Below are 18,622 nucleotides of genomic sequence, written 5' to 3'. Positions count from 1 at the left end.
GGCTCTGAGCTGTCAGCATGGCACTTGAACCCACAAACCATGAGATCATGACCTGAGCGGAAGTTGAATGCTTAACCGACTGAGCCACCCAGATGCAAATTCCATTTGAAAAGGACTCTCCATTCCTTTAAAGAGTCCTTTTCAAATGGAATAAGCAGTCATCATTCTCCCACTCCTAATGTTACTGCCTTTTAATATTGGTAATTGTGTATAAGCATAAAGACATCCAATAGAAGGTGACAGTGATTGCTTTTTTCCTAAATATGGCAGTTAGTCAATTTGATTTGTATATCATTCTGTTTCTTCATTCCTTCTCCCCCCAGCGTATGCACACAACTTCACACTCTTCCAGTTTTGGAAAAAGATGAATAAAATAACAGCAATAGTAATAATAATAATAACACCATATAAGCAGTTAAGGTCAATGTTCTTACATCTCCGTATAAGCAGTGGAATGATACTGAAAATCAAGTCACAGCCTGGACATTCTTTAATGGTGTATTGTAATAGTGACCATATTTCGAAAGAAAAACCGTAACGTTTGGTCTGCTTTCTGGACAGAATCCATGAATTTAGGAATTTGCTAGGATTGGAACGATACAGAGAAGATTAGCATGGCCCCTGTGCAAGGATGACACACAAAATCATGAAGCATTCCATATTAAAAAAAAAAAAAAAGGAATTTGCTAGGAAATCAGGGACATATGAATGTTAAATAAGTAACACAGTTCTCATTTATTCAGACTGTGAGTGATATGTTCTTGACCCCTGTCTGTATTATTGCTAAGGGACCACACTTTGGATAGCTCCCATCATCTCGCATATATCGAAACCACCCTGTTGCTTATAACACACACTTGACACAGCAGTCACACGTAGAAGTAACTAAGTGTGTGCATGTTTTTTTTTTTTTCTCTTTTAGTTTTTCATTTAAAAGTTCTCATACTCTGGGGCACCTGGATGGCTCAGTCAGTTAAGCGCCCAACTCTTGATTTCAGTTCAGGTTGTGATCTCACAGTTCTTGAGATAGAACCCCACATTGGGCTCCGTGCTGACAGCACGGAACCTGCTTGGGATTCTCTCTCTCTCTCTCTCTCTCTCTCTCTCTCTCTCTCTCTCAAAATAAATTAACTAATTTTAAAAAAAGTTCTCAAACTCTCACAATTGTTTTCTATCCCCTGATAACTCTAGCTACATATGGTCATATATCTTAGGCATAGGTGCTTGTATAGTTTCAGAAAACAGGACGTGGTTGAGCTTATGTTGGCTACACCCACTGTAAGTAGCTCCTGGAGCATATCCTGTTTGCATCCTTCCCGGGACAAATTCCTGTGACATCAAGTAATTCACAACATACTGGTGGAGCAAGGTTAAACACTTCAGTAATGTAATTATGTATCTTCTGGGTAGTGTCTGTTTATTACTTAGAATAAAAAGGAGGAGCTATTAAGATACTCCTCTTTCTAACTATATATGCGTATGATGCCAGTTTTTGTCAATATCGTAGCAGGTTAAATGCAGAAACAGATAGGAGAATTAAATGCAGACACATAAAATTAAAATTTAATGACTGAAAATTGAAAGACTGAAAAAAAAGACTTATTTCTATTAAGTTAGATAGAAAAGAGATTTGCCAACTACAAAACAGTGACATTTTCTTCAGGACATTTTTTGTTTGTTTGGGAAAATATAGCCATTTTTGATAACATAGAATTGACATGTAGTGAATTTATATTTTTAAATAAATTAACAGGTAAATTGATTTTTTTCTCAGTTTTAATTTCTAACACAGTAAACATCTACAAATATAATCTATGTAAGCAAAATTCTTTGGGGTTGTCAATAATGTGGAAAAATGTAAAGAGATTTCAAGTAACTAAAAAAGTTGAGAATTGTTGTTTGGGAACAAAGAGATGCGTGGGACCTAGAATAGTACATTTGGGGAGTAATCAGCATTTAGCTGGTGACTGAAATATGAATGTGGAGGAAATTGGCCAGAAAAAGTTTATAAAGGGAACAGAAATGACTCACAAGAAAATGATGAGCTTTAGTTTCTTAACCTGTCCAAGTGTCCCTCATCTACAAAATGTGAATAATGTTCTTTGCATTGTTGTAAATGGGTCAATGTTTGTAAAGCACTTGTTATGAAGAAGGTACATGATATTTACTTTCTATTTTTCTATCTTTTAATTAATTAATTAATTAATTAGTTAATTAATTATGTTTGAGAGAGGGAGAATGCACAAGCACATGAGCAGGGGAGGGGCAGAGAGAGGGGGAGGGAGAGAGCATCCTAAGAAGGCTCTGCTCATGTCAACCCAAAGCAGGGTTTGATTTCATGTGAGATCATGACCTGAGCCAAAATCAAGAGTCGGGCACTTCACCGACTGAGCCACCAGGCGCCCCTGAATCTTTTATCTTTCTTAATTCGAATATAGAATTAGTCTCTTAGACATTTCCAATTGACCAGTCAAGCACTCCTAGTTTCCTTTATGCAGGAGCAAGTGTAGATGGGAAGCAAGCGGGGAGAGAAAGCTTGAGACAATGAAGGGAAAGGTAAGTGTAGCTTGTCATCTGCCCTTACTGTTTTCATATGGTTCAAGCAGCCCCTGCCTTTGAGATGACTGACTTTATTACTTCTTTTAAATTGGGTTCAAATGTTCTAGCTATTTTTTTCAGTGTGGCAGAAAGAACAGGAAGACATTGGTATCAGATATGATTTGAATTCTGCTTGTGCTCCGTACTGGTTGTGTGACCATGAGAAGTTACTCCACTTTTTGGAGCGCTAGTTTCCTACTCTGTACAATGAGAAGCTTGACAGAGACCTTGGGAGTCCTACTGTACAAGGCCATGCAGGTGAAGTGCTATGTACCTTACACGTAATCGTTGCTTAGTAAGTGAAAACTATATTGCTGTTTGCTGAGACCCAAGCAGGAAAGGGCAAAGATCTCTAAAGCAAGAAACTGATACTTCCAAGACTGAAGTGCAGCATTAGAACTGAGAGATGGAACTAAAGGGAAAATGAAAGTAGATTGTGAATACTGAAAAACAATCTTAGAAAAAAAATTCATAGTTTGAAGGTTTTATTTTTCCACTGTGATTCAAACACCCGTTTTAATCCTTTCCAAAAGGAGAGACATGCGTACAAATCTGTATCATCTGTACCTATATCGCATGTATCTATCTGTCCATCTACCCACCGAAGCGAGTACATGGACTGGCAGCCACCGAAATTCAGGGTGCGTTGGGCAGAGGGTAGCAAGAGTGGTTTCTATAGTTGGATGGACAGACAACTATGACAGAAGAGAGGTGGAGAAGCCCCCGCAAATTCAAAAGCTGAAAGCATCTGCAATGTTATTCATACCAACACCCACATTTTGCAACTGTGGTTGTGCTGTGGTCTGCCGGGCTCCATTTCCATGGAATCTCTATGTAGGTTATTCATTAAAGGCCAATTTATTTTCCTACAGCGCCATGAAAATGTTGGAGGCAGCACAGCACAGAGAGAGGCGGTTCAGGCTTTGGAGCCAGGAAGAAGTTGGTTTGACTCTTAGCCCTGTGAATTTGGGCAAATTAATTAATGCAACCTGTAGTACTGAGTGCCTACCATGTCCCTGGCATTGTACTAATTTCTTATGACATGATAATGAGCAAAGGCATCTATAATCCCCACTCTTATGGACCTCACAGTATCAAGAGGGAGATAGACATTCTTTAAAAATGACACTAATGAATATATGATTATACTCTGAGATAAGTTCTAAACTGCATTATAGGGGCGCCTGGGTGGCGCAGTCGGTTAAGCGTCCGACTTCAGCCAGGTCACGATCTCGCGGTCTGTGAGTTCGAGCCCCGCGTCGGGCTCTGGGCTGATGGCTCGGAGCCTGGAGCCTGTTTCCGATTCTGTGTCTCCCTCTCTCTCTGCCCCTCGCCCGTTCATGCTCTGTCTCTCTCTGTCCCAAAAATAAATAAACGTTGAAAAAAAAAAATTTAAACTGCATTATAAGTCACAGGGTGGAGGAAATGGCATCCAATCAGAAGGAGCAGCCTATGCAAAAGATCTTTGGCGGAAAAGAGCAGGGAAAATTAAAAGACTGAAAAAAATTCAGGGTAGCTGGAGTGAAGACAGCCCGAGGGGGGAATCAGAAGCTCCAGCTTCATTGTCTGTAAACTGAGGATAACACATAAGGTTATCTTATGGGTTAGTGAGAGCATGTGAGATGCCCAACCGATGGTGGCTATTCATTAAATTGCGGCTACAATTACAATTACATAATTGTTGCAGAGATGAAGAGTTTTTTTTTCAATTGTGTAACATTTGATCAACTTCTCTAACATTTCAGTTGTGCTCACCCTTTACGACCAACCTGGCAGATACACTCATCCCGGTGCCTGCAATGCCCAGAAGACTTACAGTTTGGGGAGAAGTGTGCTATTTTCTTTTGGTCTTGGACTATGTAGATGCCTGTCAATGAGAGAAGGAATGTCGGGTGACCATTGTTGAAAGGAAGGAAGGAAGAGGTCAAAGAAACTCAATGCTATAAATCTTTTTTTTTCTCCCTAGACTGTCTTGAAATGTGACATTCCATTCCCCTAATCTGTCATTTTTCTATCCCACAGGCAAAGGTCCCAACCCCCAATGTGTACCTGTAAGCAAAGATCTGAACAAGGAAGCTACTGCAGAAAAAGCTCTTTTAGCGGTATCAGAGAATTAAATTAAATTGCAGAATTAGGTAGCCTTGAGGATGCAGTATTATTTAGTTGTTTGTTTGTTTGTTTGTTAGGTTTTCTATAATGAATTTTTGTAAGTCCTTTTTTAAAAGTTTATTTATTTCTTTTTGAGAGAGAGAGAAAGAGAGAGAAGAGAGGATCTCAAGCAGGCTCCATGCTGTCAACGCTCAAACCCACGAACAGTGAGATCACGACCTGAGCTAAAATCAAGAATCAGATGCTTAACCGACTGAGCCACCCAGGTTCCCTTAAGTTTTTATTTAAATTCCAGTGAGTTAACATACAGTGTAATATTAGTTTCAAGTGTACAATGTAGTGATTCTACACTTCCATGCAACACCCGGGGCTCATCACAAGTGCCCTCCTTAATCCTCATCACCTGCTTAGCACCCTCCCCCCACCCCACCTCCCCTCTGGTAACCATCAGTTTGTATTCTGTAATTAAGAGTCTCTTTCCTGATTGGCCTCTCTCTCTCTTTTTTCCCCCTATGGTCATTTTTTTGTTTGTTTCTTAAATTCCACATACAGGTGAAATCATATGGTATTTGTCTTTTTCTGACTGACTTATTTTGTTTAACAGAATACTTGCTCGCTCCATCCACGTGATTGCAAATGGCAAGATTTTATTCTTTTGATGGTTGAGTAATATTCCATTCTATAAATATCCCACATCTTTATCCACTCATCAAAGGACACTTGAGCTGTTTCCATAATTTGGCTATGGTTGGTAATGCTGCTGTAAACACTGAGGTGCATGTATACCTTTGAATGAGTATTTTTGTGTTCTTTGGGCAAATGCCTAGTAGCTCAATTGCTGGATCATCGAGGAGAAATGGATAAATTCCTAGAAACAAGTAAACCACTGAAACTGAAACAGGAAGAAATAGAAAACTTGAACAGACTGATAACCAGCAACGAAATTGAACCAGTAAAAACAACACAAAACAAAAACTCTCAGCCAACAAAAGTCCAGGACCAGATGGCTTCACAGGTAAATTCTACCAAACATTTAAAGAAGAGTTAGTACCTATTCTTCTCAAACTATTCCAAAGAACAGAAAAGGAAGGAAAACTTCCAAATTCATCCTATGAGGCCAGTATTACCCTGATACCAAAACCAGAAAAAGACCCCACTAAAAAAGAGAACTACAAGCCAATATCTGTGATGAACATGGATGCAGATAGTCTCAATAAAATACTAGCAAACCTAATCCAACAATACATTAAAGAAAATCATTCACCACGATCAAGGGGGATTTATTCCTGGGTTGCAAAAGGTTCAATATTCACAAATCAATTAATGTGATAAACCACATTAATAAAATAAAGGATAAGAAGCATATGATCGTTTCAATAGATGCAGAAAAAGCATTTAACAAAGTACAACATTCATTCATGATGAAAACCCTCAATAGAGTAGTTTTAGAGGGGCTACACCTCAACAAAAGAAAGACTTTAAATGGAAAATCCACAGCTAATATCAGCCTCAATGGAGGGAAACTGAGAACTTTTCCTCTACAGTCAGAAACAAGAGAGTGATATCAACTCACACCACTGTTATTTAATATAGTACAATCCTCAGCAATCAGACAACAAAAGGAAATAAAAGGCATCCAAATCAGCAAGGAAGAAGTCAAACTCTCACGATCTGCAGATGCCATGATACTCTACATAGAAAACCTGAAAGACGTCACTCAGAAATTGCTAGAGGTGCAGGCCCCCAGGAAGAGAGCACCTGCAGTCCAGGAATGGTAGCACTAACAGCCTAGATCCAAATTCCTCTCCATTCCTGACGTCTCTGCAATCTTAACCTCCCCATCCCTAGAAACGGAATACTGATGAAAATAGTAATAGCTGTTTCACAAAGTTGTTGTCAGGATGAAATGAGTAAACACAGTGAATGGGAAAAACCTTTAGGAGAGCTTTTGGCACAGAATAACTTTTCCCCCCAGTTTTATTGAGATATAGGTCACATGGAATGCTGTATATGCTTAAGGTGCACAATATAATGTTTACATACGTTACATATGTATCACTTACATATATTGCGAAATAACTACCATATATAGTCAGCATCCATCATCTCTTATAGAAAACAATAAAAAGAGAAAGCAAAAAAGAAAAGAAAAGATTTTTTTCTTGAGATAAGAACTCTTAGGATTTACTCTCTTGTTTTCAGATAGATAGATAGATCTATATCTCCCGAAGCAGTGTTAGCTATGGTCATCATGTTGTACGTTTATATCCCTAGTACCTATTTATTGTATAACTGGAGGTTATACCACCTTCCTTCTATTCCTCCAAACTCCCCCTATGCCTCACCTCTAGTAACTGCTAATCTTATCCCAATTTCTGTGACTTTGGTTTTGTTTGTTTGTTTTTAGATTCTACATAGAAGTGAGATCACCTAGTATGTGTCTTTCTCTCTCTTTTTTCATTTAGCTTAACGCCCTCAGAGTCCATCCACGTTATCGCAAATGGCAGAATCTCCTCGTTTGTATATATACTGCAACTTGTTTATGCAATCATCCATCTATGAGCTTAAGTTGTTTCCATATCTTGGCTATGGTAAATAATGTTAGCGATTAATTTGACGCCCAAAGTAGTTGTCAGTTTTTGCGCCTCCCCCCTCCAACATATACACACGTGTACTCATATACACATATAAATATAAAGATAAATACACGAGGTTTTGATAATCTTGATGTCAAGCTGTGTATAATCTTCTTAGGGTGCTGTATACAATTAAAAGAGCTTTGGCGTTAATGAGTGTTCAATACCGTAGCTATCAAAGGCAGTAGACAAGAGGAAGAATGTTTTAATCCCCACAGCATCTTTCTAGGGACTAGTGTTGCTTCATGATAGCCAGTGCATGAGGTAGCAAGGAGGGGGGAAGATTACTGTTTGAGTAGCTCTTCTTCCGCTTCCTAATTTCATGTGTCAACATCAAGCACGTCAATCCTACTGGCTGCCCCATCCCCTGGCATCTGCCCCAGCAAAATTAAGGCCTGGGAAAAATCGAAAGAAGATAGAAGGCAGGGAAGGGAGTTACGAAGCTTGTTCCACTTGCAGGCAGTTAAGCATCTTGCATCCAGACCAACGTCCTGCGACCAGGACTCAGGGTGTGTTTCTGGGCTTCAGTTGCACAAGAAGGGACTAACACATCAGCACCTCCTTTCCAAATTCCACATCAGCTGTCGTCCGAAGCAGTGGACTGGCTTTTTTAGCCTCAGGCTCCTGTGGGTACAGATCCCTGGAACCTGAAACTTAGGGGCTCACATTTCCATTGCAGTTTTATAGCCAGAGGGTTCCCTGGTTCCTGTCCATCTCTCACTTTGAGTCTGGTTTTGTTGACATTATTTTCTACAGTTGGGGAACTTGAAGCCACAGGAACCCATGATGTTGAACTCCTGATGTTGAAACTGCAGTTCCGGGCCACAAATCACCAGTTTCCCCTTTTACACGTGTTACTATGGTTGACCCTTGAACAGGACAGGTTTGACATATGTGGGTCCAATTAGAGGCGTGATGTTTTCAATAAATACAGTCCAGTACTATAAACATTTTTTTTTCTGCCTTATGATTTTCTCAATGGCATTTTCTTTACTCCAGCTTATTGTAAGTTTACAGTATATAATACATGTAGTTTACAAAATGTGTTAACTGACTCTTCATGTTATTGGTATGGCTTCTGGTCAACAGTGGGCTATTGGTAGTTAAGTTCTGGAGGAGTCAAAAGTGATACAAGGATTTTCAAACATGCGGGGGTTGGTGTCTCTAACCCCCGCTTTGTTCAACGGTCAACTGTACCTGACCTATTTATGGCTTGTTGCATTGCAAATTTGAACACATTTTCTTTGCTGTCACCAAAGAGTCACCATATTCCTGACTGTCTTTGCTCTAATCATTTGACTGAACCCAGAAACCGCTGTAAGAGGAGATGTGGACACTCCCAAGGGGGTGAAATGTGGCTCAACATGGGGTAAATGGTAAACCCCGTATTTCACGGCCATTTGTTGCCTAACTCAAGGGCGCCAGAACTCGGCCCCAACAAAATCCCTTCTAAGTAAGGGCTTCTAGATTTCCCCAGGCTTGGGGAAGATTAGATTTCTCCTTGACCCCTGGCTGCAACCATTTGAAGCCACACCCCTTTCACTGCCATTACATTTATGCTGGGACCAAGGCTGATGCCCAAGCCTGAGTGTTCTATCCTGAGGCTTCCCAAAATGTCACATCTGGAGGGGCCAAAGTGGTGAATACATCTAGGAGGAGAGGCTTCCTGCTCCATGTCCGCCCCCCTGCCACTAGCCTAAATTCTACTGTTCAGGTCCAGGCCTCAGAGAATCCTCCCTCTGAAGGCTGCCTCTCTTTCTCTGCCTCATTTGCAAATCTCAGGAACAAAGGGAGAGACTTCTGGTTTCTTGTCTGGAATGTAAGGAGCTTAGATGTCACCATTCTGCCAACAACAAGTAAAAACCTGAACTGACCAAAAATTTTTAAATCCGTAAGAGAGGGGGATTAGCGGGGCCAACTGCTCTCCGGAAAACAGGTAACCGTAGAGAATCACAACTCACCAGAAGAGAAACACAGGAGCAGAAAACTCCAGGCAACCAGTGCCGGGGGTAAGAAAACCTGACCTGAAATTGCTGAATTGCTGGAGGCTCCTGTGGACAAGTCAGAGAGTTAAAAACTCCATGTGGGGCAAGGGGTGGGGGGGCACGCCTGGGTGGTTCCGGCCGTCCATTGAGTGTCCAACTTGGGCTCAAGTCGTGATTTCACAGTCCATGAGTTTGAGCCCAGCGTCAGGTAGTGCAGAGCCTGCTTTGGATCTTCTGTCCCCCTCTCTCTCTGCCCCTCCCCCCCCTCAAAAATAAATAAACATTAAAAAAACTCCAGGGGGATCCATTATTGGTGGTGGAGGGGTCACTTATGTGAGTTTAACCTCACAAAATTTTTAAGACTATGATTAATGTGAGGACCTGGTAGAGCTCCTGGAGGTAAAACTCATATAACTAATATGCCGAGTAGGCAACATTGCAAGAGCAGAAGGGCCATGTAAGCAGAGAGGTGGGAATTGTAAGAAAGAATAAAAAAGAAATGCTGGGGATCCAACACACTGTAAGAGAAATGAAGAAAGCCTTGGATGGGCTCGTAGGTAAACTGTACATGACTGAGGAAGAAACTCTGAGCTTGCGGATGGGTCAGTAGAAACATCCCAAACGGAAAAACAAAGAGAAAAAAAAGGCTGAAAAAGACAGAATGGGATATCTAAGAACGGTGGGGCAAGTATGCATAATGCGAATACCCCAAGAAGAAGAAAGGCACAGAAAATCAGGAGCTATATTTGAAGCAAGAATGATTGAAAATTTCCCCCAAATTAATGTCAGACACCAAAACACACAGCCAGGAAGCTCAGAGAACACCAAGCAGGATAAATGCCAAAATTAGTATTTAAATTGCAGAAAATGACTAAAACTATTAAATGAAGCCAAAGGAAAAAAACCTCTTACCTATAGAAGGGCAAAGAGAAGAATTACATCCAACTTCTCCTTGGAGCCCCAAAACATAAGAGAGTGGGGAGAGGTATTTAAAATGTCCTGAAAAATGAAGGGCACATGGGGCACCTGGGTGGCTCAGTCGGTTAAGCACCTGACTTTGGCTCAGGTCCTGATCTCACTGCTCATGGGTTCAAGCCCTGCGTCGGGCTCTGTGCTGAAAGCTCAGAGCCTGGAGTCTGCTTCCAGTTCTGTGTCTCCCTCTCTCTCTGCCCCTCTGCCACTCATGCTCTGTCTCTTTCTCTCAAAAATAAACATTAAAAAAAAAAATGAAGGGCACCTGGATAGGTCAGCTGAAAAAGCATCCAACTCTTGATTTTGGCTCAGGTTTGTGATCTTGTGGTTTGTGGGTCCAAGCCCTGCATTGGGCTCCATGCTGGCAGTGTGGAGCCTGCTTGGGATTCTCTCTCTCTCTCTCTCTCTCTCTCTGTTTCAAAATAAATAAACAAATTTTAAAAAGACGTCCTGAAGAGTGAAGTCTTTTTCTCTTTTCCTGTATTTCCTCAAATTTATTGACAAATTCTTCTCCCCCAGTACAACCCCCATTAAGTTAACTGTGGCTCTGTCTCCCAGTTCAGTAGATAAATTGAGACTACCTTGTGATTGAGCCACTGAGTCAATCACAATCAAATATATATACATTGGGAGTGTCCCAGTGCACTGTGACAAGTGTCCATCACAGAGCAGCATGTAGGAAGACAGACCCTGTGCTCCCATGGGACTTACACTTTAGTAAGTTCAGATGGAAGTTGAAGGGTATAAAAGTAACCAACCAATGCGTTGAACCTATAGTAGTCTGATTTTTTTTCAGTAATTTCATAGTTTTCAATTTCAAAATTTTCATAATAAATTTTTAATGTAGAGTAGAATTTACAACAAATACCTAAATATTCACCACATAAATTCTGCAATTAACACTTTATTATACTTGTTTTTAAAATTGTATATCAATGTATCCATCCATCCATTCTTTATGATCATATTTTTAAAAACATATTTCCAAGTAAATTATAGAAATCAGTTTGTTTTACTCCTAAACTTTGTATGCATATCATTTTTATTAGCTAGAGTTCAATACTTGCATATGAACAAATATTGCTTCTTTTTGAGATGTAACTTACATACAGTGAAATGAGCAAATCTTAAATGTTCCATTGGATGAGTTTTGATGAATGCATATACCAATGCGACCCAATCCTTTATCAAGAGACAGAAGTTACTGTCATATCAGAAAGTTCTCTCATTTGCCTTCCCAGTTGATTCCTGCAGAGGTAACCCTTCAGAGGCAACTGCTGTTCTGATTTTTTCCCATACACATTAGTTTTGCCCATTCCATGTGGATGGAATCATACAGTGTGTAGTTTTCGTGTCTAACTTCTTTTACCTATTATCATTTCTGTAAGTTTCATTCAGGTAGTTGCCGTTTTCAGAAGCATGTTCCTTTTCATGACTGAGTGATATTACAGTATATATACTGTTGTATATCCAGGTTGTTTATCCATTCTCCTACTACTGGACACCTGAACTATTTCCACTTTTAAACAATTATGAATAGAGTGGCTCTGAACAACCTTGTATAAGTCATAAGCTGGTTTTATAAAACTGTTCTTTTCTTCTCATGACAACTGTTGTCTACATATATGGCTGACTTCTAACGTTATATCTCTAGCCTAAATCTGCCCCTCCACTACAGACTTTTTTTTTAATTTAAATTTTAGTTAGTTAACATAAAGTGCAATATTGGTTTCAGGATTAGAATTCAGCGTTTCGTCACTTACATACAACACCCAGTCCTCATCACCGCAAGTGCCCTCCTTAGTACCCATCAGCCATCTAGCCCATCTCCTACCCATCTCCCTCTGTCAACCCATAGTTTGTTCTCTATCATTAATAATCTTTTGTGGTTTGTTTCCCTCTCTTCTCTTTCCCCCCCTTCCCATATGATCATCTGTTTTGTTTCTTAAATTCCACATATGAATGAAATCATATGGTATTTGTCTTTCTTTGACTTATATTGCTTAGCATAATACATTCTAGCTCCATCCACATCATTGCATATGGCAAGATTTCATTCTTTTTGAAAGCTGATGAATATTCCATCGTGTATATATGCCACATCTTCTTTCCAAACGCCAACTCAACGTCTCCACTTGGATTTTCAATAGGCATCTCAAATCTAATGTCTGGAAGCCAACTCCTGCTCGGCACCCACCCCAACTGCAATTTCTCAATCTTCAGTAAATGAAAAATCTATCCTTCCAATTATTCAAACCATAAAATACAGACATAGCCCCAACCTCTCTCTTCCATCATCCAGGCAATGGGCAAGTCCTATTTGTTCTATCTCCAGAATATATATAGAATGTTCCAACTATTAACACCTCTTCTTATCATCTGGTCGGAGGCATTATTGTCTCACTCATGAATTTTGGAAAACCTAATAATTGTTCTCTTGCTTTCATTCTGCTTCTCCCACATAGCCTATTCTTAGCACCATAGCCAAAGTGGTCCTCGTAGAACACGTATTTTAGATCATACCATTCATGCTGTTTTAAAAAGCTCAACTGACGCCTTATTTCACTCAGAGTAAAAGTCCTGCAAATGTCTCTCAAGGCTCTGTGCAGTCTGGCTCTCCATGACACAACTGGCCATTTTCCTGTCCTCTCCACACTGCTCAGGTTTTTTGTTTTTTATTTTTTGTTTTTTGTTTAGTGACATTGGCCTCCTGGTGGTCCCTCAGTGTATTTGCAATCGCTCTTCCCTCTACCTGACCTATCTTTCCCCAGAGGAGACACAGCATGCTGAATAGTCACCATCCTAGAGATTCCTTCTTTAACCACTTAAAATTGCAACCCCACCCCCACCCAGCACCACCTGACTCCCTTCCCTGCATTATTTTTTCTACAGCACTTACTGATTTTCATTTTTCTGTTTGTGTATTGTTAATCTTCTTTCACTCGAATATAATCCTCATGAGGACAGGGATCTTCATCTCTTTTGTTCACTGCTGTAATCTTAGTGGTTCTAATTGTGCTTGGAACACAGTAGACACTAACAAATATTTGTTGGCAGATTAAAATTGACACATGAATGAATATGCTGATAATTATATTTACTTTAAATTTTTTTTTAACGTTTATTCATTTTTGAGAGACAGAGCATGAGTGGGGAAGGGGCAGAAAGAGAGAGGGAAACACAGAATCAGAAGCGGGCTCCAGGATCTGAGCTGTCATCACAGAGCCCGACACGGGACTCGAACCCATGAACTGCGAGACCATGACCTGAGCCGAAGTCGGACGCTCAACCGACTGAGCCACCCAGGCACCCCAATATATTTACTTTAGGCTACATTATTAGGTAAAAGATATGGTGCCAAATTTTAATAAGTCCTTATAGTATTGGGCCCTCTATTACAGAAGGGAGTGTCCTTCTGGTGATGGTGGATTATTTTGCAGTTTACCAAACATATACTGAAGCCCTTCTTGAGGCCTTAAGACATAAAGTTGAGTAGTATTCCCATCTATAAACTTGAACATCTCAGGAGAATACTATATTTTGGGGGAAACTTTTAGCCTAATAGGCAATATGCTCCAATAGAGAATTTTAAAAGGACTATTTCCCTTGAATCTTGACAAAGCAGAGCCCTTTTCTTCTTGTTTAGCTGCATGGAAGCCATTGACAAAATATATTCCTTTCTTCTGCTTCAAAGCGGCATCAGTCTAAATGAGCATTTATGTGTATACAGCTGTTTTTAATAATTATGTCAGGGTCTGGGCAGTTTTCCAGGAAGGAAAATCTTTTTTACTAAAGAGCCTGTTTGGTTCACGAAGGAGAGGTCCAACCTCGAAGCACTGTCCACCCAAAAGCCGTGGGCCCTCGGGAATCAGGACAGTGACTCAAGTCGTTCAGGTTCTGCTGTCCCTGGAGCACTGCAGAGAGGCAGTGCATTGGCTCTCAAACTTCAGTGCGCTTCAGAATCACCCAAGGACTTGTCAGAACACAGACTACGAGACCCCAGTCCCCGGGCTTCTGACTCAGTCCTTGGTGAAACCTGAGAACTTGCATTTTTTAGCAAGTTCCTGGCTGGCTCAGGGATCAGACTTTGAAATACAGATCTGATGTCTGTTTGCTGCTCCTCTTTTCCCCGGCTGGATTTGTCGGCTGTGCCCAGGTCCAGGCTCCCTTGCTTCACATCCAGGGATGCTGCCGGTGGCTGAGGGACTGGAAGCGGCGGATGGAAATAAGCTCAGTCTCACTCTTCCTGCTGAGCTTTGCTTCTGTGACTATGAGAACTGACATCTCCCGCCCCTGGCAAATGGTGATGACTCCACAGACGCACCGGTACCGAAGAATTGATTTAGTTTCTTCATTAGTCCCTCAGATGAAGAAGGGAGAAAACCAAGACCAGCAGGAGATTAAGCCACTGGTTCTGAAACTTTAATACACACATAAAACGGTTATTCAAAACGCAATTTAGGGGCGCCTGGGTGGCTCAGTCGGTTGAGCTTCCGACTTTGGCTCAGGTCATGACCTCGCGGTCTGTGAGTTCGAGCCCCCCCGTGGGGTCTGTGCTGACAGGTGAGCACCTGGAGCCTGCTTCGGATTCTGTGTCTCCCTCTCTCTCTGCCCCTCCACCACTCATGGTCTGTCTGTCTCTCTCTCTCTGTCAAAAATAAAAATAAACATTAAAAAAATGTTTAAAAAATGCAGATTCTCCTCTAATGCCACCATCACCTCACAGGGGTGCTGGTGTATGAGGTCTAAGGTAGCTTAAGAAACACTTGGGGTGCCTGGGTGGCTCAGTCAGTGGAGCATCTGACTTCAGGTTGGGTCATGATCTCACAGTCCGTGAGTTCGAGCCCTGCGTCGGGCTCTCTGCTGTCAGCACAGAGCTCCCTTCAGATCTTCTATCCTCTCTCTGCCCATCTCCCCCTCACATGTGTTCTCTCTCTCTCTCAAAAACAAAAAATGAAACTTTTTTTTTAAAAAAAGTAATAACATTTAAACTAACACCCAGATGATTCAATTATAGGTAATCAGGGGACCCACTTCCAGAAATATTCAATTAAATAGTCTTCCCAAGCTCACCCAATAATAGCATACATGCAATAGAATCATGTCTAGTTCACCGAACCATGTTCTTGAATGCCTACTCTGTGTAAGCAAAGTTCTAGGCCATGGTTCACAAGATTGATTGAATCACCCACGTACTTTCAAGTATAACGTGATGTCTCTTCCTATCTTCCTCAATGAGTCTGATAAAGAATTCTGGAGATGAATTATGCTTTTTCTGTGCTTCGATTTCAGCCACTGATATTAACGAAAATGACAATCGGGCGTCAAGGATAGGCATCAACTTAAAAAGATAATAGCAAATAGCGTTTTCTCTAAGGCAATCCAATTAAATACCGTCAGAAACCCATACCATAAGACACAATGTAACTTAATGCAATTCAGTATAATACAGTATAGTACAATACAGAAAAAAAAAAAACAAAAAAACAATGCAATGCAATACAGTGAAATGTCTCACTGCCCCTGCAGTGCAGTGAGGTTAGCGAGAACCTCATCTTAGGTCTTGGGCTGCGGTGCCCTCTAGTGGCAGAAACTGAAATGCCTTTTTTTTTTTTTTTTTTTTTTTGGCAGCCACAGCCGCATTTTCCATTGTATAACCTTCAACAAACATCCTGTTAGAAAAGGAGCTGGATTCCGGCTGCTTTATTCTACAGCAGAGGTCATGGATTCAGAGACTTACCTGAGCTGCCACCGGAGCTGGTTAAAAAGTAACTAATCGCGCTATTCATACAACAGATTGTTTTCCATCCATTCTGTTGATTTGTGATGAATAGTAACTAGCCTTTTCGCCCCAGTCTGCAGACAGGAGACTGGAGTGGCAAATACAGGAGTGTGAGAAACCCTTAGAAGGATTAACATAATAGAAATATAAAAATGAAATATGTAATAGAATTTAATAGGTATAGAAAAGTCTGTGTTCTCGAACATAAAGTCACCTTTTCTCCATGGTTGGACAAGCACTGCCTGTGCTTAGAGATAGCAAGGAGAAGTCAATGATTAAAATTCCTTATTTCACAAAATGTTCATGCATAATTACAGTTCATTCAATTCATAGTTATTGAGCAGCCACCATGTTTTAGGCTCAACTGAAACACACACACACACACACACACACACACACACACACACACTAAGCCATTTCATCTGTATAGTAAGCCCCTTTTCCTCCCATCCATATTTGCTGAGAATGATGGTACCTTTCTTGGTGCCAGACACTGTGTTAAGTACTAGTGGAGCTCAAAGTCATGGGCTGATTTGTTCATCTCCTTTGAGGGAAGTGTGTCCTCTGATTGGACATGAAATTATGTGGGATCCCGTACCAGTGGCTCACGCTCAGGGGATCCACTTGGGTGACTCTTGGCACTCTTTTGCCCAGTTTTGATGGTAAATAGACAAGTTTAGCAATCCTGGCTTGAGAAGGCCACAGTGATCAGGACTTTAGGCTCTTCAAGGATGAGTTTCTGGATCATGGCACCAGGAAGACTCAAAGTCAAGCTGAAGAGAAGGGTAATCTACAAGGGATAATGGAGAAGGGAGACAATATCAGTCAATCCCAAGACCATTTGCAGTTCAGGGAATGTAGTTCTTCCCACTCAATTTCTTCTCCCACATTTCTTCCAGGAAGAGAGACCCCTAAGATCCTAGAAGAGCTGCTTCCTGTAAGTACATGAAGAAGTCGATCCCGGCAGTGCTGAGGGTCGACCGCAGTAGACAGGAGCTATGCCCCCAGATTCTCCTGCATTGCCCCAGTTACTGAGGTACTGTGAGCAGATGGCCTGTAGCTCAGATCCTTCAGCGTTTGCCTCAGCTGTGGAGTCACCCCGCCAAGGTCATACCTTTCTGGACCCTTCCATTGGAACCACTGGTTCCAGAACCAATGACTGATACAGTGGAGGTATAAAGACTCATTTGACTCAAAGCAGGATTACTCTGATGGACCATTGCAGCTCCAGTAATGATCGTTTAAGTTATGACTTAATAGACTAAAAGATTTAAATGCAAATTTACTTAAAGTTTCTGTTGTTGTTTGAAATTAGGATGCAATTAAATTTAAATTACCATAAAAAACTTGATGATAGCATCTTAAGTATGTAATTTTTCTTTTTTAAAATATGTTTCCCTACGGCCCATGCTTTGTAAACATTTCCACACACAGCATGGGCTATATGGGAACATGTATTTTGACACATGCTACAGCAATCTCCACGATCCTTTTGAAAAGCAATTAGGCCACAGGTGTCATCGAGAGGTATAAACATATACATGGGCTTTGAGTTAGCAATACTGATCATGAAGCTTTATTCTATGTAGATATTCTTTAAAAAGAGAAAAATAACATATTTCTTGGGTATTTGTGGACTATTAAAAATTCTGCCCAGTTTTTCTTGGCATAAAATAATAATTCAGCTAATTTTGAAATTTTATGTTGACCCAGTCTAAAAAATGTATCTAAATTTGAATGGTGAAGAGGAGAAATTTTACCAACTTGCTCTAATGAAAGTTGCTAGGTTGATAAAACAATTCCCTACTCACCTGCACGATACTTTACAAATCTTTGGTCAGTCTCTTTGGATCTGCTTCTTTGTTTCTTGGGAAGATTTGCTTTATGTGATTAGATACTGGAAAACTTGTCTGGTTTTGAGAAAGAGAAAAGCTGCCCCTCACATCAGGAGCTGGCCTAGCACTCCCAATGAGACCGCAGTGTTCTCCTTTTGAAATAAAGGATTTCACAGAGCACCGACATCAGAGAAGCCACTCTGTGACCATGGTGGACGGAGACACAAACGAGAGCATTCCGTAACCACGTGTGTACACAGACAAAATCACAAACGTGACTCAAGCCCCCCAAATGGTCCAACATCCCCCTATTCTGGCTACTCAGAGTGTTAGCTGCTTGGTTACAGTCTCAGGTGCTCCAGACTTCCCCAAGCTGGATAAGCTATATTTACAGACCCAGTCATAGGATTGCCCCCTTCCTGACAACATGCAACCCAGAGCAAAGCTCTGCTTCCCAGCCCTTTCCCCAAATGTCCTAACACGAATGCCAGTTCTACCAGAAGTTTTCCCAAATGGCATTTTAGTGAGACACCCCTCCCCATGGTGCACTTTCTCTCTCAAAGACCAACACATACCGCTTGTTCAACTACAGTGATGTCCTGCTGGGTTGGGGACAGGACAACTTCTTTACTTCACCTGTGAGTAGTTTCAACATAAACATTGGCTAGAATTGATCAATTGATCTTAAATGAAAAGATCAATTGA

The 18,622-nt window shown here is 40.9% G+C and overlaps 1 non-coding gene across 1 annotated transcript; it reads left to right on the top strand.

Annotated features, from left to right (window-relative positions):
- The first annotated feature begins 563 nt into the window (after positions 1-563).
- LOC115513137 lies at positions 564-666 on the top strand. The gene has a single exon (XR_003968563.1). It is a non-coding gene; the product is annotated as a U6 spliceosomal RNA (small nuclear RNA).
- Positions 667-18,622: the final 17,956 nt, after the last annotated feature.

The sequence above is a fragment of the Lynx canadensis genome, chromosome B1, assembly GCF_007474595.2.
Source record: "Lynx canadensis isolate LIC74 chromosome B1, mLynCan4.pri.v2, whole genome shotgun sequence".
Classification (NCBI taxonomy): domain Eukaryota; kingdom Metazoa; phylum Chordata; class Mammalia; order Carnivora; family Felidae; genus Lynx; species Lynx canadensis.
The sequence above is the reverse complement of the archived record's forward strand: the minus strand, read 5'-3'. Positions and strand labels throughout refer to the sequence as shown.